The 22,397-nt window shown below is 44.1% G+C and overlaps 1 long non-coding RNA gene across 2 annotated transcripts in view; it reads left to right on the top strand.

The window, feature by feature from the left end:
• Positions 1-22,397, top strand: part of LOC115275227 — a 37,622-nt gene that overhangs the window by 5,632 nt on the left and 9,593 nt on the right. For both annotated transcript variants that reach the window (XR_003901435.1, XR_003901434.1), the window contains exon 2: positions 11,937-11,985. This is a non-coding gene — a long non-coding RNA (uncharacterized LOC115275227). The remainder of the gene's footprint in view (positions 1-11,936; positions 11,986-22,397) is intronic.

The raw sequence follows: 22,397 nt of genomic DNA, 5'->3' as shown, positions 1-22,397 counted from the left end.
TGAAGAGAAAGGTGGCTCCCCAAAGGAGGAAATGCTGGGAAGACAAGAAGCACATGTTCTTTCCCATAATTTAAGAGTTAAAGGGGTATGGGCACCCATCTTGGTGCACTTCATTTGTACCTTTTTAAAATTATATATATATATATTTTTTTTTTCAGAGAGAGCGAGAAAGAGCAAGCAGGGGAGGGGCAGAGAGAGAGAAGGAGACAGAGAACCTGAAGCAGGCTCCAGTCTCTGAGCTGTCAGCACAGAGCTCAATGCAGGACTTGAACTCACAAACCATGAGATCATGACCTGAGCCCAAGTTGGTTGCTTAACTGACTGAGCCACCCAGGTGCCCCTTGTACCTTTATTGAGCATTTGTAGCAGATGTTTGTGATGTCCTATGTCACATCTCAACTCACCTGATGTTAGCACATCTTTGATAGTTTGCATTATTTGCCAGAGTCATTTATAAAGTTTCCATGGAAACAGCTCTCTGCTTTCTCTAAGACAGTGGAAGATGGCTTAGGCAAATTCAGGTAACTTGAAAGTGCAAGAGAATTAATACTCAGGGAGGAAGCAATGTTTATCTAATGGGAGATGAAATCAAGAGTTAAACACCACAGCCTCTGGAGGATAAAATCAAGAGTTAAACGCCAAGGCCTCCATCCTCTGGTGGAACATTTCTGATGTGCTTTGTTCAAGGTTCTTCAGAAGATTCCAGTGGTTTGGGGGGTCTGGGTAGCTCAGGTAGTTAAGCATCAAACTCAGTCTTGATTTTTGGCTCGTCATGATCTCATGGTCATGGGATCCAGTCCCACATTGGGCTCTGAGCTGAATGTGGAGCCTGCTTAAGATTCTCTTTTGTCCTCTCTCTCTCCTTCTCTCATCTCCCCTGCTCATGCTCTCTTCTCTCAAAATAGATAAATACACTTTTTAAAAAAAGGAGAAGAAGATCCCAGTCCAGTAGTATTGAGCCTCGGTTGCCCACAATGGTAACCAGCTCCTTAGTGCACTTGTGTTGGCTTTTCCCCCTTCTCTGTCTTGTTCTTCCCAACCCTCACTCCTGCTTCCTTGGATCATCTCCTAAACAGATTACCTGTACCCGCAGCCTTCTCTCAGACTGCGCTTTTTTGGAGGAACCCAGCTAAGACTGCACTTATCACCGATGTTTTACAGAGGAGAGTCAGCAATGCAGGGCTCCACAGGGTAGAACCTGCCCGCACAGTCCAGTGCGGCTTGTTCATAGGCACCTGTTCTGCCTGGCTGGCATCTGGTCGGTTGGCTGGTGCCCATGTCATACAGGCCATCTCCCACTTACGAGCTCTGTCAACACCACAACATAAATCACCGTCCCTGACATGTCCTTCTCGGCTGGTTATGAGGTTCTATTTCAAGACTTGTGAGTAGGGAATATAAATATCTTAAGACACAGTCCTATTGGGCCATGTGCTAAAAAGGTCTGTGTTCCAAAAACGAGGAGAAAAGGTTATCCGAGGTTATTTTTTTTTTTTTCTTTTAGTTCAGGCTGAGGTCAGGGTTGTTTATTTGAATTCTGGCAATAACCCTGGGAATTTACTTAGGTGCCAAGGGAAACACGAGGACCGTGGACTCCAGAAAGAGTGTGCTCCCAGGCACAAAAGATAGCAGGTGTGAACCCGGAGGAAGGCACCAGGGCCTTGCCCCAGACACAACAAATGCCTGGTGACTTTTGTGGGGGAGGGTGGGGAGTCACACATTCTTTGTTGGCTAATGCAGACATCATTTAACCTATGTACCAGAGGGAGGTGAGGTAGAAGGCAGAGACTCGGACTTCAAGAAGACTTTTCTCATCTCACCCCGTCTCCCTGAGAGGCAGTATGTAGCCGCCATTCTCTTATGAAAACTTGCCGCTCCCCCAGGTGTGGGCAGAGCTACAAGTAGGGTCCTGGCACACTAAGCACCCTTGGCAGCCTCCTTTCCAGTTTCGGGGGAAGCTGACTCTGAGATGAAGAGCTGCATGGAGGAAGTCCAGTGAGGAGTGCTTTTGGGAAACATAAGACCTTTGAGGGAGAGGGGCACCTGGGTGGTTCAGTTGGTTCAGCTCAGGTCATGATCTCACAGTTCATGGGTTCGAGCCCCGTGTCAGGCTCCGTACTGACAACTAGCTTGGAGCCCAGAGCCTGCTTCGGATTCTGTGTCTCTTTGTCTTTCTGCCTCTCTCCTGTTCATGCTGTCTCTCAAAACTAAATAAAATTAAAAAAAAAAAAAAGACCTTTGAGGGAGAAAGGGAGGAAGGTTTGGGCAGATTGGGAAGTTGGGCTGTGATGCTGTCACTATACAGGTCTCCAACAAACCCTCTCCGAGCTCTGGAGCCGGGTGAGCCTTCAGAGTTGTCTTGACTTGGGACAACCAGTCTTTGGACTCAGGCTACTCCCAGGAAGACCATGTAGACTTAGTCAACGCAGCCTCCTGGCAACTAAGGGGCTAAGTATCTTAGTCCTGAAGTGGGGATCTTGACAAGGCACCAGACCATCCATTACACTTACCTTGTGCTATTGCCCCCTGGCCTCACAAAGGCCCCCACCCCCACCCCCATCTTCGGGACCTTCAACCTTCCCTGGAAACAAGAAGAGCTGCTTTTAACTTGCAGATGCTAGGGGCTGGCTACACACAAAAAACCAGAAACAGATCTGCATTTCAGTAAATTATCCTGGCCCTCAAGTTGAGTATTTTAGAGTCTTCAAAGCACTTTCAGACTTGGTCTTCCTCAGATCTTCCGATTAATGTTGACATTAACAATTAACATTAAATAGGATGGGATGATTCCCATGTGAAAGGTGGAAAAGCCAAGGTTTGGAGATGGTAAATGACTAAATGGCAAGGAGAGGAACCAGCCTAGAGCCCAGGTACTGCTTCCATCCTGCGAGAGAATAAAATACCTGGAGCTGTCCCATATATACTTGGCAGGGAGACCCTCCCCTAACGGTCCTGGGCTTACTTCAGAGCTACTAGAAAGAATGGCAGATTAGAAAGCAGTTTCTTTTCATTTTATTTTTATTTTTTTAAATGTTTTATTTATTTGTGATACAGAGAGAGACAGAGCATGAAAGGGGGAGGGGCAGATAGAGAAGGAGACACAGAACCAGAAGTAGGCTCCAGGCTCTGAGCTAGCTGTCAGCACAGAGCCTGACGCGGGGCTCGAACCCACGAACGTGAGATCTGACCTGAGCCGAAGTGGGAGGCTTAACCGACTGAGCCACCCAGGCTCCCCAAGCAGTTTCTTTTTAAAGAAGAATGGCTTTTATGCCCTAGGAAAGGAGAAGGATGCCAGTTGTGCCTGGTACAAAACCCCTTTCCTCTGGGACACCAGAGAAGATCTGGGCAGCATGAAGCTGAAGAAAAACAGTCTGTGCTTCAACTTGCCTCCCAGTGAAGCAGGGCCTCTATTCATTGGGCCTTCTCCGCCTTCTGCATACTCTCTGCACCCTGAGTCTGGAGGGCATTGCCATCACAGAGGCTGCCCTTGCTTCGTGATCCGGGAGGGAGGGGATCCTGGGTTTTTTTTCTTCTTACATTTATTTATTTAGAGAGAGAGAAAGAGAAAGAGAGGGCATGAGCAGGGGAGGGGCAGAGATAGAGGGAAAGACAGAGAATCCCAAGTAGGTTCCATGCTGTCAGTGTGGAGTCCGACAAGGGACTCGAGTCCAGGAACTGTGAAATCATGACTTGAGCTGAAATCAAGAGTCAGACACTTCACTGACTGAGCCACCCAGGCACCTCCGGAGGTGGGGACTTGTGTGCAGGACTTGGGTCAAGACACCTGGCCTCTCTCTCTGGGCTTGCCTTTCCTTATGAGGGAGGCAGATGATGCTGGGTGTTGAGAAAATTGGGTGAATGGAAAGTTCTCTGAAGGGGTTAAGAGGGTGGGATTGGGGAGCCACTAGACGCTGTTCTCTGGGTGTTGTTGGCTGGGTCCTTTAAGGCAAAACCACTGACGTAGAAACCCTTAAGCAAGAAGTTCATATGTGGATATTCCAGATGATTCTGGCACGAGGTCTGGGAATTATGTCAGCCTATGTGTCCCTGTTGTCATAGGCTGCTCTGAAAAGCCATTTTTGGGATGCTTCTACTCCTGCTCCAGCAGCCACCTCTGTGCGCCTCCTGTGCCACAGCTTTGTCACCAGAGTCCCCAACCTCGCGCTGCTTTTCTCTTTTTTTCAAAGTGTATTTATATTTTTGAGAGAGAGAGAGCTCACAAGCATGAGTGCACATACACACGCATGCAGGTGTCCAGGTGGGGGAGGGGCAGGGAGAGAAGGAGAGAGCATCCCAAGCAGATCCGTGCTGACACAAACCCAATGCAGGGCTCGATCCCACTACCTGGGAGATTATGACTTGAGCCGAGATCACAAGTTGGATGCTTAACGGACTGAGCCACCCAGGTGCCCCTGGTGCTTCTTTTCACTGGGGAAGGCCACCCCTGGGGACTGGAAGAAGCCGGCTGTGGAGGAGCGAGCACTGGAAAGGCGCCCCCGCTGGTGGGAGGCCAACAGGGGGAACCAGGAGCAGGAGGCTGACGTTGGGCAGAGGAGCAAGACTGCTTGGCCTTGAGGAAGAGGATGGAGACGAAGCTGAGGAGACTGAGGCAGCTTGGGGCACACGGAATGACGATGTTGACACCCATGAGGATGGTCGGACAGCACAAAAGAAAAACGTAAAGGAGAGACTGACAGACAGACAGACAGACAAGCCGCTGCGACCTGTTCATCTATATGCACCTTCAACTTCCTGTCTCAGAGTCTCTGTGCGTTCACCTCGCAGTAGGGTCCACAGCACCGCGGTCAGCGCCACTGCAGGCGACACTGGCTGCCCACCTCCCAGCAGAAACCACAGCGTGACATGGGGACAGGGCAGCAAAAGGAAACCCGAGTTCCAAGAGCCTCCTTTTTTCCTTAAAAGTACTTTGAAGAGGAATTCTTTTGAGTATTTTTACATTACACTTTAAATATGCATTAAATTTTTTTTAAATTTATTTATTTTTGAGAGAGACAGAGTGCAAATGGGGGAGAGGCAGAGAGAGAGGGAGACACAGAATCTGAAGCAGGCTCCAGGCTCTGAACTGTCGGCACAGAGCCCGATGTGGGGCTCAAATTCACAAACCACGAGATCATGACCTGAGCCAAAATTGGACACTTAACCAACTGAGCCACCCAGGTGTCCCTACACTTTATATTTTTCAACAGTGAAAAAACATACATAATACTCATACCTCTTACCTTACTAACATTTTTTGGACATGCATATATTTAACATGGTGTTAGGGGTCAGTCATGCTTAATGATCTCCAGTAACCAAACAAGACTTCAGAGTATCCTCTGTCCTACTTCTGACTTTGCTTGCAATGTGATCATGTTTATTATAATCTCAAAGGAGAAAAAAAAGTGCCTTGTAAAAAGAAGCAAAAACAAGAACAAAAAGTCTTATTCCAAGCATTCCATTCACTTTTTTGTGTGTTTGTTGTGGATACCAATTTGAACCTTGGAATTAGCTTAAAGATTATTTTATGTTGAAGACATTTAAGATTCAACAGATGCAGGGGGGAAAAAAAGGATTCATGGTGCTTCCCTTGTCTGATGGAAAACTACAACTTCTAGGAAATGAGGCTACTATAAATCCCCTAAATTTCTGGAGACAGAAATCCTATTCACACCTGTACAGACAAATGTTTTCACAAGCTTTCTTATCTCCCATTTGTTCTAAAACCTCATTTGTCTTTTCCTAAAGAAACCTATTAGTTTTTCCTGTAGAAGCTTCTCTTCTTCCTATATTCTGCCCCCCCCTTCCCAGACCAAGTTAGGTGCATAAGCCTTTAACTTTAGTCATTTGATAAGCCAGCTACTTCCTCTGTTGGCTCCTGTATGCATAAGAGATAAACCTTTTTCTCCTTTGTCAGTTTAATTCACAGGCCTCAGGTAAGGAACATAGAAGGGTGGAAGAAACATTTTTTCTCCCCTACAATGTACTTAACTGTCCTGTAAATAGTTGGTTTGTGTAAAATGGTTTAGAGGGCCAAAGATAAAATTCTCCCTCCTGCCTTTTTGTCACCGAAGTTGCTGCTTATTTGTTTGACCTGTTTCGTGCATATGTGAAACAATGTTCAACAATTAGCTGGAATCCTATTTTGCTGAATTGTTTAACAACAGCAGCAGCAGCAGCAACAACATAAAATGATGAATAATACTTATAGGGCCTTATTCTAGGCCTTTATAGCTATTGATTCATTTATTCTTACAACTCCATGATGTACATAGATGCAAAAATGGAAGCCCAGAGAGGTCAAGTAAATTACCCAAGGTCGCCCAACCAGGTGGCATCTCTTTGGCCACTTGAGAAATCCTGATCTTATCTAGAAGCATCTCAGAACTAGCCCCAAGGATATCAGAGACTCTTGGATTCTAAAACCTAAGAAGCCTCTTCACTTTTCATTATGACCTTTCTAAACCACAGGTATACCATCCTTTCTGTAGTTCTGTATTTGAAAATGTTTTCTTACTCTGGGTTTAAGGAGAAAGTGTTTTTCCTTCCCCTTTGAATTCCAGGTTGATCCCTGGCGTGGTAGGATTTCCTGTCTCGCTTGTCCTCATTCCTTTGTTTTGCTCTCCTCCTTTTAACCAGACCTGTCTTTGTTTCTCTGTTCTGCCTGTATCTCTTGTGAGTGTTCTGGGAGTGGTTTGCCTGTGAAGGCACAAATGCCACGGAGGGGACGGGTATACAACTGCATTGTCATTTGAGTGTTGGAGTCGAGCAATTTCATACAGGCTGTGAACTGCGTAACGGCGTGGGTATCACTATACTTTTCTTTAGCGTCCCCACCAGAGCATGAAAAACACTTGCTGAATTGCATTGCCAGGACTAAGGATGTGGGGAATGAAGTCACCCAAGTAGGCTGGCTGTTGGGGAGTCCTGGAGAAAGGGGTGAGGAAGTCTCAGGGATCACAACAAGTGGTCCCTGAGCTCACTCAGACTCTGGGCTCGGTTTTCAACTACAACATGGAATAATTCAACAATGATAACATGTGAACTTTATTTACTAATGTGTGAATATATACAGTCACTCCATTCAGTAAACAACAAATGCCTCTATGTGTTTGGAACCACCTGGGTTTGGGAAAAATCAAAGGTAAGGGAGACTTACCCTGAGGAACTTGATGCTGAGAAAGGCAGATAACTAAGGAAACAGGTAGGAGAAACTTGCAATAATCCAGGTGAGAATTCACGATTTAAGAAGACTCAGAAAACCCAGGGAAGACTCCTAGTCAAACAAACCTTTCTCTCTTTAGTTTCCTAATCTGTACCTGAAAGCCTTGCTGTTAATCATTCTTCCTTTCTTAATGAAATGGTAGCCCAGTTGCCTTCCCCCCTTTATATGTAGCACTATTTAAAAATAAGAGGGAAACGAAGAGAGAGAGAGAGAGAGAGAGAGAGAGAGAGAGAGAGAGAAGGTCTAATATAATAGCATGCTGACCTGCAAGTTAGCAGAAGCTCTTTCTTAAGCTCCAGGATTTTTCCCATAATACAAAACCTTTCATTTTTATATGCATGGTGCTTTCATATGCACAGCAATACAGTCTTTGGCCTAAGTCTCTGGTGGATTTTCCTGCTGAGTGAGGAACTTTATGCTGCAACAACCCGAAGCCAAGTCTAGCTTTCCCTGGGGAGCCAAAAGAATGAACTCCAGGAATGCCACACCACTGCTGTTTCCATTGCTTCAATCTGGAAACTACATCACTGGAGATGAAGGAAGGAAGATTCTAGTCCAAGCTGCACCTTCTACCGTGAAAGTAGCACGGACCCTGCCTTTAATGATTAAATGGCTGTGTTGAGCCAGACCAAACTTCAAACAATAAAAAGCATCTGTTTGTAATCAGGGGGACTTAAAGGCACCGAGACCCATTTTTATTCCAGTGGAGCGGTGTCAGCCTCCACTGTCTGGTTGTCTGGGACAGGAAGCTTCTGCCTTCAGACGTTTTCCCAGAACAGAACTGGTTGAATGCAAAAAGAAACCCATAATGATAACATTAATTTAAAGCTTTTTATCATTAAGCTATAGAAAAGAAGAGGTATAAAAGGACATTCAACATGGCAAGATAAATTATAGGCCATGTAGCAAATATACTACAGTTGGTTTAAGAATGAAAGGAGTCAAGATACTTAGTGCCAGTTCATAGGAAATATTACTGTGTGTTAGCTGTTCTTTTTTCTTGTTTTAAATGTTTATTTGTTTTGGAGAGAGACAGAATACGGGTGAGGGAGGGGTAGAGAGAGGGAGACAGAGAATCCGAAACAGGCTCCAGACTGTCTGTAACACAGAGGCTCCTGCATTCTTCAGCTCCTGGCTCCACTTCTTCCAAAGTCACATTTCCTATTTTGATTCTGACTCTCCTGCCTCCCTCTTATAAGGAAGGAGGACATTGGAACCAGCTGGATAACTCAGGATGACCTTTCCATTTCAAGATCCTCATTCCATCACATCCGCCAAGTCCCTTTTGTTCCATGTGAGGCCGTATATTGACAGGTTCTGTGGATTATGACGTGGGCATCTTTGGAAAGGCAGTTATCCGGTTCATCACACTTCTTGCAACTACCCCACTTTAGGGGGCTCAAGGTCTGTTTCCAGGACCTCCAAACCAGGACACTGGAGAAATCTAAGTAACTTTCCCAATGTCTCATGGCTAGTAAGTGACAGGGGTTGGATTTGAACCCAGATCTGACTGCCAAATTCACGCTTCCAGTTATTTCTCTTAGCTGGCTTGTTGCTCATTGTATCTGAGAAAGATGGTTGACTCGGGTTGTAATCAAGCTAGAAGGTGCCTCCTTTCAGGCTCCTCATTTGGAAGAAGAGAGGATCCCCAGACGGTGGACAGAGGCTGCAATTCAGCCCTCTGAGACCCAGAAGGGTTGGGTGTTGTGAATCTCAGTCTGCTGCAACCTACCGAACACACGTGGGTACCACACACAGAATCGTAGGGCAGGTGGGAGTCATTTTATTATTATCTTATCATTATTTTGTTGATTTCAAATTCAACTGTAGGACATAGTGACAAGGAACTGGCTTACCAAAACATGAACGCGCACACTTTATCAGACTCACATGTGCTTAGAGTGGTAGACATGAGGATATGGACCATGACTCTAGCTGGAAGGGACAACTTTCTTCAATGTGGCTCTCCTAGGGGTACTGGGCTGGCTCAATTGGTAGAGCATCTGACTCTTGATCTCAGTGCCACGAGTTTGAGCCCCCATTGAGCATAGAGATGACTTAAAAAAACTGTGACTCTACTGGAATGTAGCTTTCCTACAATGTTGGTTTCAGACCATAAGCTGCCTGTACTGTTGAAGAACAAAATGAAATGGGTGGGCTTGCTCTCTCTTTCTTTCTTTAACCTTTAGGGCTGATTCTGACATAACTTTAAATATAATTTCACCAGGACAAACACTCATGTGGGAGGCCAAGACTGATTTAGCTGAAGTCTTTCTACTCCTGAGACCTGTGCCTTCCGAGAAAGCCCTTACCTGTGGGTTTTATGTGTTGCTGTTGTTGTTTTTTTTTTTCTGTATTCAAAACTGTCAGTCTATGGAGAAGAGCACACTGAAAAACGAAGGGTTACATTAACATTCAGAATATGTGAAAGGTCATATTCAAGAAAGAGATCCTGCCATTTGTGACAATGTGGATGGCGTTATGCTAAGTGAAGTGAGTCATAAAGAGAAAGACAAACACTGTAGGATTTCACTTCTACACAGACTCTAAAAAACAAAACAGGGCACCGGGGTGGCTCCTTTGGTTGAGCATCAGGCTTTGGCTCAGGTCATGATCTCATGGTTTGTGAGTTCGAGCCCCCTGTTGGGCTTACTGCTGTCAGCGCGGAGGCTGCTTTGGATCCTCTGTCTCCTCTCTCTCTGCCCCTTCCCCACCGGTGCTCTCTCAAAAAAAAAAAAAAAAACATTAAAAAAATTTGAAAAACCCAAGCGAATAAACAAACAAACACAAAGCAGAAACAGACCCATAAACACAGAGAACAAATGGGTGGTTGCAAGAAGGGAGGGGGGGAGGGGATGGGCAAAACTGGGAAAGTGTGGGAGGCATGGTCTCCAGCTATGGAATGGATAAATCACTAGGATGAAAGGTACAGCATAGGGAATATAGTCAATGATATTAACTTAGTGTTGTTTGGTGTCAGATGGTTAAAAAAAAAAGGGTCATATTCAGAATATGCAAGGCTGCGAATTCACAGGAGATGGGCGTGGCACACCCTGTCAGTGTCGCATGCCACTTGGTTCTATTCCTGGATTTGTTTCCGACTCGTGGTGTTAAACCGTAGGGGATCTACTTGACTTCTCTATCAGCTACCTGATCAGTGAAAAGAAGATGATATTACAGTTGTTGGCTGCATCCTTGCTGGAAAGCCTGCAGTTCATGCTGATACATTCTTGGTGGTTAAACCATGTCTCCAGCTGCCCTGTCTCAGGTAGCCTAAAAAATATAAAAGTTTAAGAAATTGACACATTATTGACTCTTTCTGTCCTTGACATCCTGTTATCTCTGAGTTCTGGTTTTCTCTTCTGTTATTGATTTATAACCCATGGGCTCGTGAATCTGCCATAACAACTTTATATTATATATCATGTCTTATAGCATATATATAGTATATATAATAATAAATGCTAGTTATATACCACGTGTGGATGCACAGCACTTATTGCAAAGTTGTAATACAGATTTTATACAGGGTATGGGTGAATCAATTTATTGTTAACAATTTGGCAATACCAGTACTATTTGGTGATAAGAGATATTAAGTCAATGTCACATTACCAGACCAAACTCTTCTTGACTTTTTTTTTTTAAGGTTTTACTTTTAAGTAATCTCTATACCCCATCTGTGGCTCAAACTCACAACCCTGATATCAAGAGTTGCATACTTCATTGATTGAGCCAACCAGGTGCTCTGGCTTCTTTTAATCCTAAAGTGATTTGTACAGTGTAATTAGCTTAATAAATTATTCTTAGAAAAGATGAATAAATCTAACTTTATCCTGAAGTCAATAAAAAATCTTAAACTATCATTCTAAAAATTTTGACTTCACCTTGACCAAAGAGTTTGGGACTAAATGTTTTTCCCACCAGAAAGATTTCGAAGGATTTCTGTGGGGTAAGAGAATCACACAGAAAATGTTGCCAAATAAATCACCTTCCCACCTCTTCTCAAGCTGTAGTTTCACATAGATCCCTAAACCTAACTGAGTGTTAGAACTTGGCCTAGGGTCACAGGGATGGCACAGTATATTAAAAGACTGTGGGCAAAGTGTGCATGAGTGGCTCAGTCGGTTAAGTGTTTGACTTTGGCTCAGGTCATGATCTCACAGTTCATGAGTTCAAGTCCCTGTGCTGACATCTCAGAGCCTGGAGCCTGCTTCACATTCACATTCTCTCTCTCTCTCTCTCTCTCTCTCTCTCTCTCTCTCTCTGCCCCTCCTCTCCTTGCATGCTCTCTCTCAAAAATAAATAAATACACATTAAAAACAAACAAACAACAAATAGAAGACCCAAACCAGAAGACCATGGGCAAGTGGGTTGCATCATGTGCACACAGCACTTAGAGCACAGTGGTGAAAGGCAAAGGGAGGAAAATGTTGTGAGGCCAACTGTCCTAAAGCTGTCAAGGAAAGTTCCAGAAAGCTTGGCAGTTAGAGAATTCTACCCCCTTACGTGGTAAGCTGCTAGAGTAGCTGACAACTTCTGACTGCAGTTACCCGTCATCAGGTGACATTTGTCTGAATCAACTCAGCTTGTTGAAAAAGGAAGTGTGCACATTATCAAAGCACTTGCAAATTTTGGGGGTGCAGATAATCTGTTGTACATGGGCTGAGACATAGCTGCCTTTCTTGATGTTTCTCACCATATGTTGTAGGTGTCCTTTTGATGATCCATTCCCCTGATGGGAGCAGATAAATCAGAATGTAAGTAAACCAATTATTCGATTCTGTCTTAGCAAAAGAACCCAAGTCATTCAAGGTTAGCCTAAAATAGAACACCCCTGTAATGTGATCAGCATGGAAAAAAGCATGCCGCAGAGAGGGGAGGACCGAATGAATAAGATACCCTTGGCTGGCAACACTGCCCAGACTTCCAGGAATAAGCAGGCAGCAGCCTCAGAAATGCCACCAGCATCTGGCAAGTCAACTGTCCCCCAAAGCCCCAGAGGTTCTGGGCTTCTCTATGGCCTTTTGTGTCACTAAAAACAGGTTTTCATAATAGCACAAGTTTCTGAAGAGAAATGGAATATAATCCCTTAATTAATATGGGGATGTGAATCTAGAGAAAGAGAAGTCAGTGAAGGACCGCCATCAAGGGGAAAAACAGGGCTCAAGGCCAGCCTGGGCTTTGTCTGTTAGGCTACTTTGGTGGTATTTTATTCTTTTGTTGGTCATTGGTGATTGTGAGTGGTCTATCGTGTATTCTGAAGTTCTGGTTTTGTTTGTTTGTTAGTGTCTTATTTGTCTTCCCCCCTGCCCCATACTCCTAATAATGGATGTTAAAGTTGACAAGACTGTACATAACAAGTCTGTGTCAAAGCAGGGCCCTCACTTTTGAAAGAATGTTTAATCAAACCAAACTGGATTTGCTCACTGATTTTTATGTATATATCCTTACAGCTATAACAACACTTTTACTTTACAAAAACAAACTAGGGCTCCTGGCTGGCTCCCTCGGTAGAGAATGGAACTCTTGATCTCAGGGTCATGAGTTTGAGCTCTTTGCTGGGTGTAGAGATTGCTTAAAAAAAAAAAAAAGATAAAATAAGAATAAGAAAATAAAAAGATCTCTAAAAAAATAAATAAAACCAAAGTTGAATTTAAAATAGCCTAACTTTGTTATTGCAAATCTGAAATTCTTGAACACCTTAATCTCCGCCATCTCATTAAAGCCATTGTTTTTCTTTATATTTTAATTCTATATTTTTAAGACCTTCCAAGACATTATTATTTTTGTTTTGTATGTTGAATGTTTATTTTTACTTACATTGCTCTTCCTTCCTTAGGCAGCCTTTGAGCTTTGACATTTGTTTTTCTCACCCTTTGACACTGTCAAAATCACATCTCAGTCCTCTAGCTGTTACTTTCAAATCAACAAATGGTCTAGAGGCAAAAATAGTTCTGAGCACCATGCTTATTACCTTTTTAGATTATTGCCTTACCTTAGACTTTGGCTCAGTAATTCTTTACTGTTGTTAACTCATCGATGATTTAAATATATATTTCTATATCAACGTGCTTTTATTTTTTTTAATGTTTATTTATTTTTGAGAGAGAGAGTGTGAGTGGGGAAGGGGCAGAAAGAGAGGGAGACACAGAATCCAAGGAAGGCTGTCAGCACAGATCCCAAAGCAGGGCCCGATCTCACGAACCGCGAGATCATGACCTGAGCCAAGGTCGGAGGCTCAACCGACTGAGCCACACAGGCGCCCCTCAACCTGCTTTTAAATTGTACACACTACAAGAGTTAGCTTAAATTATCTGGCCACACCTGCCAGAAGCAAAGTCACATAATTTTTTAGCATAGAACTTTTGTGAGGGAATTCTCACTGTACAGATCTATCCATATCCTGGTCTATAGGTCCCATTTCTCCCAAATTTTCCTACTGCTAAATTCCCTGCAACCTGTGTTATGAGCTGTCAAGCACTCCACATGGCCATCTCATTTCCGATTTGTTTATTGGACGAGTGGAGGTGACAACAAATAATGTTTTTCAACCACTTAAGTGTTATGGTCCTTCCATCTTCTAGAAGAATAGAGTGTCTTTGATGAAGCCTGGCAAAATAACTGTGGATCCAGTGCAGAGACAAAAATACAGAAACACGGTCCCAGCACACATGGCTTATCTCGGTCTCTGGTCTCATCTCTTCTGGCAGCGGGCTGGAGTAACTCAGGCCGGCTCACAGACCCCGCTAGGAGTAGTCTGTACTACCGCTCCTCAACCCCACCCTCACTGTCTCCGGGCCTTTAATCTGCACCAAGGCCTTTGATGCTTTGAAATGACTTCTGGTGACTGTTGCTGTTGCCATTGTTACCACAACTACCTCTAAGATCAAGCGATACCTGCCCCTGAGTATGCTTAAGGAGCTTTCCTTCCTGCCCCAACCCGGCAAAGACGCAACAATCTTTGAGGTTGCTGACGGGTCCACGCCCCTGCTGCAGAAATGATATCTGAGCTAAGGTTGCCAATAAAGCAGGAAAATTTATTTCCCCCACCTTTGTCTCACACTCTGTTACACTGAATCAAAAGAATTTTACAAATGAAAATCACAATGAGATACTGTGTTCTACCTACTAGCCTGGTAAGATCAAAATGTCTGATAAAACGTGTCAGAAAGCTACAGACACAGACATTGCAGGTGGAGTATAAATTGATATGATCTTTGGGGAGAATAATTTGGTCATATCAGTCATAATTTAGAATGCTCCTGCAATTTGATTGTACAAGTTTATCCCTAGTTTATTCTTTGACACTTGAAAAATGGCATATGTACAAGAATGGTCAATGCAGCAGCGTTTCTAAGTCACAGATTGGAAACAATGGTAAAACAGAGACTGTGTGACCTTTCCATATTCTCTTGGCTAACCTGAGTTCACTGGCAGCCAGGATGGAAAGTTCTGTACACTCTAACAAAACTTCCCACCTCAAGCCACCTCAGTGCCCTACAGAGCAGCCCTCAATCATGAAGAATGAAAGATAATGCCTGTCTCAGTCTGCACTGGGCTGTCATAACAAAATACCACTGAGTATGTGGCTTAAAAAACAGAAATTTAGAGACAGGAAAGTCTATTTAAAAACAAACAGGGGAGAGGGAAGGGAGGTGATGGTGATGGAGGAGGGCACTTGTGGGGAAGAGCACTGGGTGTTATATGGAAACCAATGTGACAATAAACTATTTAAAAAAAATTTTAAATTAAAAAAAATAGAGCTTTTAGAAGATACAAATCAACCAGCTCCAAAATGAGAAGGTCAAATAAATAGAAAAGCTCTGGAATCAGAAAAAAAAATTTTTTTTTTCAAAAAAATTTTTCTCACAGTTTCAAAGACTGGAAGTTCAAGGTCAAGGTTCTGGCCAGTTTAATTTCTGGTAAGAGCTCTCCTTCTGATTTGCTGATGGCTGCCTTCTTCCTATGCCCTCACATGGCCCTTCCTCAGCAAGTGTACATCCGGGGAGAAAGAGAGAGACAGAGCAGGTAAGCAGGCTCTGGTGTCTCCTCTTAAAAGGACACTAAGCCTATCAGACCAGGGCCACACCTTTACGTCTTCATTTAACCTTAATTACTTCCATGCAGTCCCAAATCCAAATATAGCCACACTCGGGACTAGGGCCTCAAGATGTAAATGGGGGGGGATATGGACGTTTAGTCCGTAACAGTGCAGAAACCCCCCAGCTCCCTCAGAGTGCTGTTTTTAAGGCATGTTCTACCCAGTTCCTTAGGAGGTTCCCAGTCAAACTGAACCCAGTGTGCCCTAAGGTATGACATGCTTATTAATTTACTCTTTCATGGCTTTTCTCTCTCTCCTTTCACTGAGCTTCCTGGAGTTAACGACCTGCACCCAAGCCCTTGTTTTGTTACCAGGCAGAGAACCGGTTCCAGACTGAGGTTCAGCTGCTTGCTGCTCAAGATCAGTACTTGAGAGACAAGGGACAGTGGGAAAGGGAAAGTCGCTTTATTCATGAACCGGGGAAGGTGGTGGACTAACGGCTGGAAGATCACCTTTCTGTCCAGTGGGAGCTGGACAGTTTTCCTGGGGAGGCACAGGGAAGGGGGGGGGATTATGTGCAGGAGAAGCAGGTGCCTGGGCAGTTAGTCAGTTGTATGTCGATATGACCCTGAACAGACCTGCTGTCGTCCATGGCAGCTGTTTTTGAATGTAGTCAGGCTTTATCTTCTGGTAACGTTTGGTCCTTCACTCCTCAAGGCCAATGGTCAGTAAATGTCAAAGTAAGGGAATTACAGACCAAGGGACTTAGGTCTGCAAGCAAGGAGTCCACAAACTTGAAGCAAGTTAACCCTTAAGACAGGTTGCAGGGCTGTTAGTCTCAGGGTCTGCTTTGGGGAGAATGCAGATTGAGACGATGTTTCAGATAACCAGTGATTTGAACCTAGGGTTACCCCGTAGGTATTCGGGGCTGCAGATGGTCCTGGCTTCCCAGTTCTGGGATAGCCAGGCGGCTGTTATTTCAGTTTCTGGCTCTGCCAGTTCACACTGCAGACTGGAGTGGAGACACCCTGGAAAATAAGTCTGTCCTGGAGAGGAAGTGAGGCAGGGATGAGGAGGACAGATGGAACTGCAAGAACCAGTAAGAGGTTCTGGAAGAGGAAATACCATATGCATGCAGTACAGCACAGACAATAGGCAGTTGCATTCTCTCTGGACCTGGAGTGTTCCCATAAAGAAGTTGAACCTATTTTTAAGAAGCCTCTGAAGCCAGGCGGAGTTTGAAATTTCAAAATAGGCTCTTCCTGGCAAATTGTTGTTGGAAAGCTAGTGCTAGAGAATTGCAACCAAAAGAGTGCTGATTTTTATCATCATTGATTAATTGTGCCTATTCTAAATTTTTTTTATAAAAAATTTTTTTGTTTATTTTTGAAAGAGACACACACCAGAGTGCTAGTGGGGGAGGGTCAGAGAGAGAGGGAGACACAGAATCCAAAGCAGGTTCCAGTCTGAGCGATCAGCACAGAGCTCGACGCAGAGCTCCAACCCACAAACTGTGAGATCATGACCTGAGCTGAAGTCAGACGCTTAACCGACTCAGCCACCAGGCGCCCCTATTCTAAAATTTTACATAAATGAAATAAGTCGGTGTGTCACCATTTTGTGTCTGGTTTCTTTTGCTCACTATGATGCTTGTAAGATTCCTCCATGTTGTTGCATGAATACCAACCATGTATTAAGTGCCTACTGAAAGCCGAGTTGATTGCAAAGGCAAACCTCAAAAATTTTGTTCTTTTCATCTCTCATAACAAGAAAAATTTAAGTAATCCAAATAGGACATGCCATAGAAACAATTTTATGATTTTCCACATGTTTTAACATTATCAGAAATTCAGATATCTATGGGAAATTTCTGCAATCACAGCTCCTCAAATCCTTTACCATTTGATCTGATCTCTTGCTCAGGGGGAGAGAGAATTCCTTACCAGTCACTTCACAAAAATTTTTAAAACATTTGTTTCTAGGGGCATCTGGGTGGCTCTGTCAGTTAAGTGTCCAAATCTTGATGTGAGGCTCATCAGGTGATGATCTGTCTCATGGTTCGTGAGATCAAGCCCCACCCTGGGTTCTGCGCTGACAGCGCAGAGCCTGCTTGGGATTCTTTCTCTCTCACTCTGACCCCCCAGCTCGCACTCTTACTCTCTTTCTCTATCTCTTAAAGTAAATAAAAAACATTAAAAATGTTAGAAAAATTTTTGTTTCTTTTGTTACCTTTAAGTTTCAATTTCTCTGATTTTTCTCACTTCTTAAAAGCATAAATGGGGGCACCTGGGTGGCTCAGTAGGTTGAGCATCTGACTTCAGCTCAAGTCATGATCTCATGATTAGTGGGTTCGAGCCCCGCATCAGGCTCTGTGCTGACAGCTAGCTCAGAGCCTGAAGCCTGCTTTAGATTCTGTGTCTCCATCTCTCTCTGACCCTCCCCTGCTCGTGCTGTATCTCTCTGTCTCTCAAAAAAAAAAGCATGAATGATTGTCTATATATTTATACTATCACCTTTGAAAAGGTGTGTGTGTGTGTCTGGACCCCTGGGATGAGAAGCAGTTCAGTATTCCTTGGTTAAATCTGCTATCAGCTTCTACTCTGTCAATCAACCTTGCCATTTAGATATTTCTGCCCCCTGGTCATAAAGAAGCTTCATGGAAATTAAAAACCTTCTGTACACAAAACAAACCATCAACAAAAGATGGGGCGCCTGGGTGGCTCAGTTGGTTGAGCATCTGACTCTTGACCTCAGCTCAAGTCTTGATCTCAGGATTATGAATTCAAACCCCACACTGGGCTCCACACTGGGTGTGAAGCCTACTTAAACACTCACAGACAAACGGACACACACACACACACACACACACACACACACACAACCTACTGAATGGGAGAAAATACTTGCAAATCATATATCTGATAAAGGGTTATAGATGAAGAACTCAGTAACAAAAAACCAAACAATGTGATTGATGAATGGGCAGAGGATCTGAAGAGACATTTTTCCAAAGAAAACATACAAATTGCCAGTAGGTACATGAAAAGGAAGCCAGTGGAAACATAGAAATCTAGATCTTTAATATTACATTTAAGTCGGGGAAAGGCCTAAACATGATTTCAGTATTATAAAAGTGCTTCTGCTTTGCAGGGACATCCTAATTTTTTTAATGTTTATTTATTTTTGAGAGAGAGAGAGAGAGAGAGAGAGAGAGACAGAGTGCAATCAGGGGAGGGTCAGAGAGAGAGGGAGACACAGAATTGGAAGCAGGCTCCAGAGTCTGAGCTGTTGAACTCTCAAACCGTAAGATCATGACCTAAGCCAGAGTCAGACACTCAACTGACTGAGCCAGCCAGGCACCCCCAGGAGACATCCTAATTTAAACACACATTCAGACATTATGTATATATATATATATATATATATATATATACACACACACACACAATCGTGGTATATATTTTAAGGTAGCTTTTAGAATTCAATGATCAGACTCGATTCCTATCTGCCACTTTCTCTTTGGGCAAGTTCCTCACCCTTTCTGCCTCTGTTTTCTCATCTGTAAAATGGGAGAACCGCCACTTGTCTTATAGAGTTGTTGGATTAAAATAAACAATTACTTTTAAGGTTCTTTGGGCAGATGACATTTTCCAAAGCTGAGTGAACAGTCCCCAGTGTGACCCCAGCACCCTCTCAGCAAGAGGTGCTGTGCAGTTACCTTCCCTGTGAACAGGGTGCTGGTGGTGGTTTATGGCAGCTTCAACCCATGGCACACAACAGAAGAGATGCTGTTTGACTTCTCCCCCCACCCAGTTTATTTATTTATTTTGAGAGAGAGAGCACGTGCAAAGAGGGGTGGGGCAGAGAGAAGGAGAGAGAGAGAATCCTAAGCAAGCTCTGTGCCATCAGCACACAGCCCAACAGGGGGCTTGAACCTGGTGATCATGACCTGAGCTAAAACCAAGAGTTGGACACTTAACTGACTGAGCCACCCAGGCTCCTTTGCTGTTTGATTTCTGAGTCTGGTTCATAAGAGGCTATGCAGTTTCTGCCTTGTTCGTTGGAAAAACCACTCTTGGAGGCTTGGGCTACCATGTGAGAATTCTGACAATGCCAACGCTGCCCTGGGTAGCACATAGCGAGGCCACATGTGAGCCCTCTGGTTGGCAATCCCAGTCTTTGAGTCAGCCTGGCCCAGAAATCAGACAGGTGAGTGAATGGAACACCAGATCATTCCAGACCCAGCTGTCCAGTCACACTCCCTGCCGAGACTCCAGACATCAGAGAGAACAGACAAATCGCCCCCATTCTACCTGGAATCCTGACCCATGGTACCTGCAAACAGAATACCATCATTGTTTTAAGCTGCTAAAATTGGAGATGCTTTTCTGAATGCAACAACAGTAATTGCTGAAGAAAGATAAGACACACAGCTATAGAAATTCGTTCTTTCCTTCTTTCCTTTCTCAGCTAAACTTGAATAACTTTGTGAAATACCAGAGAAAGCATCTGATAATGTTGGGAATCTATAAGGTCAATAAATTGGAAAGTAACTATGACAGATGTTACATCATATATATGCTGCAGAGAGAGGCAGAGGCCCAGGGGCTAGATAGACAGTCATTCCTGGCAAAGCTGCACCACATTTCATGCCAGCAGGCAGATGCCCAGAGTTCAGGGCTGGCAAGCTGACCCAGGAAAGCATGGGCCATTCAGGGTCAATGTGCCACAATTCAGTAGGGAGCTGATCCCTGGTGCTTGCCAGCCCCAGTACCATGACGCACTTGGGTAAAGGGGAAAACTTCATTTTGGTTGATCCTGGGACATAAAGTGTTGAGATGCAATGGTGGGTGGTAAGGAAAGGGAGGAGGATGGACTGTGGGATTCAACTCGTGCTGAAGTAACACGATGGATGGTTCATTATCCAAAGGAGCATGCTTAGGGTGGCTGTTGGTGTCCCAGAGGATCGAAACCAAGGGGTGAGACCAGGGACATGTCTTTATAGATAGATAGTGTAAGGACGCAGGTCTGAACCAAACTGACTCTAATCATTAGACAATAGAAGGGCACACACTGCCCAAGGCAGGAGGGACCACCCTTGTAACACGCAATCAGGAAAGGCCAGCTAACACTCTTAACATTTCTAAGGCTAGTTACACCCTACGTGAGGGTCCTGGGTCCTGGGTCCACTCTGTGATTGGTTAACACTCTAAATGTTGTGATTGGGTCCCGCCAAAAGTAACAAACACTCTGGACAATATGAATGGTTAAACCTGCTGTCAATAATATTGTATAATAATGATTGGACCCCTATACCTGTGTCACAACTTCCTGTAACTCCCCCTTCCCAAGCCCATAAAGGCCCTACCCTGTCTTTGTTTGGGGCTCTCAGCTTGGATCCCCTGCGCCAGTGAAGTCTGTGAGCCCGAGTGTAGGCCCGGCCAGCCTAAACCCATAATAAAGCCCTTTGCTTTTGCATGCATGACTCGGTCTCCCTGGCGGTTTCTGGTTTTGGGGGATGACAATGAAAACTTGGGCATAACAATAGCAAGTCTTCCTTGAAGATACACATGTGGCTATCTTGCAACTCCCAGTGTATTCCCCAGAAAGAAACTGATGTCACATGTAAATTGGGTAATTGAGAGTTTCATAGACTATTTACCAAGATGTGGACTGGTTAAGGGAAACCAAAATGGATGGTGCAGTGCAGTGAGACGAGGAAGAGTGAGAGGCCATTCACACCTGCAGGCCCAAAGGATCAACAGGCAGTTGTGGGTATAGTAAAAGTGAGTGGCAGCCTCCTGGGAGAAGATCTGGTTCCCAGCAGAAGAATGCAGCCAGCACAGAAGAATCCAGGACAGGAAGTTCTCCAGCCTCTCCCTCTGCCATCACCTTGCTTAGCTATTTGAAGGGAAACTGAAAGGAAGAGGCCCATTGAAGCAGCTTACTAGGTTGTCTAGCAACTTTTTAGGGCACAGGACATAAAGGAGAAAGGTAGAGAGTGGACTCAGAGGGTCAAACGTAAGATAGTATATCATGTGGTCAACATATCCAATTCCGGATAACACTCCTAGGCTGGAACAGAAGGGGGACAGTGAGGACCCCTGGAGGAGGTGGCTGGTAAGAGCTATGCAAGAGTTTCCAGTCCTGACTATGATCCCACTCTGCCCCTTCCCCTCTCTTCCTGCCTAATCCCATGGAACCATGTTATCAGATGGAAAACAAGGATAATCAACTGGAATCATGCAGAAAAGATTGGGACATCTATGGCCCCGTAGACTCCCAGTAGACTGGCTATGACAACACAATTAGTTTCATCTCCTAGCCATTCATTCAGGGTCTCTTAAAGCTTGCATTCTAGGATAATTAGCAGGGCTCCTGGCCAAGTTACCGGTCCAGTTGTCATAACCAAAAATGTCTCCAGGCCTTTCCAATCATTCCCTAGGGGCAAAATCACCTTTGGGGTAGGAGTGTCTGCATTCATCCATCCAAGAAACATTTCAGGAGCATTTACCATGTGGCAGACATTATGCTTCGCTGCCTAGAGCAGAGGACACACAGTGTGCCAGTGGGATGTGGTTCTTGTTTCCTCAAACCTCATAGCCTAGTGAGGGAGGACACCATTAAACGTGCAGTTACACAAATAACTCACTTTTGGGGGAAAGTTATATTTAATAGAAAATCTGGATGACCTTTTTAGGCAAGTACCAGTTTTAGAATAAAATCCATAGACATGGAAATACCAGGCTGTAGGGAGAATTATTTTTATTGACCTTTAACTTTTTTTAAAGTTTAGTTTTTCTTATACCTTGAATCTCCAAATGTCACACACCTTGAAGCTAAAATTTAAATAGCATCTGTTAAAATACCAGAGTTATTGGGGTAGGCTAAAATGGCTGCAGTTTCTTTAAAATTCTTTTTTTTTTATGATTTTATTTTTAAGCAGTTTCTACACCCAACATGGGGCTTGAACTTACAAACCTGAGATCAAGAGTTGTGTGTTCTACTGACTGCGCCTACCAGGCACCCCTCTTTCCCACTCTTATTACCAAGAAATAAGAGTCAATTTCCTCTCCTGGAAACTGGAATGACATTTTGCCTGGCCTGGAACAGATAAGCCAATAGAAT

This window comes from Suricata suricatta, chromosome 12, assembly GCF_006229205.1.
Source record: "Suricata suricatta isolate VVHF042 chromosome 12, meerkat_22Aug2017_6uvM2_HiC, whole genome shotgun sequence".
NCBI lineage: Eukaryota > Metazoa > Chordata > Mammalia > Carnivora > Herpestidae > Suricata > Suricata suricatta.
This window is presented reverse-complemented; position numbering and strand designations above follow the sequence as displayed.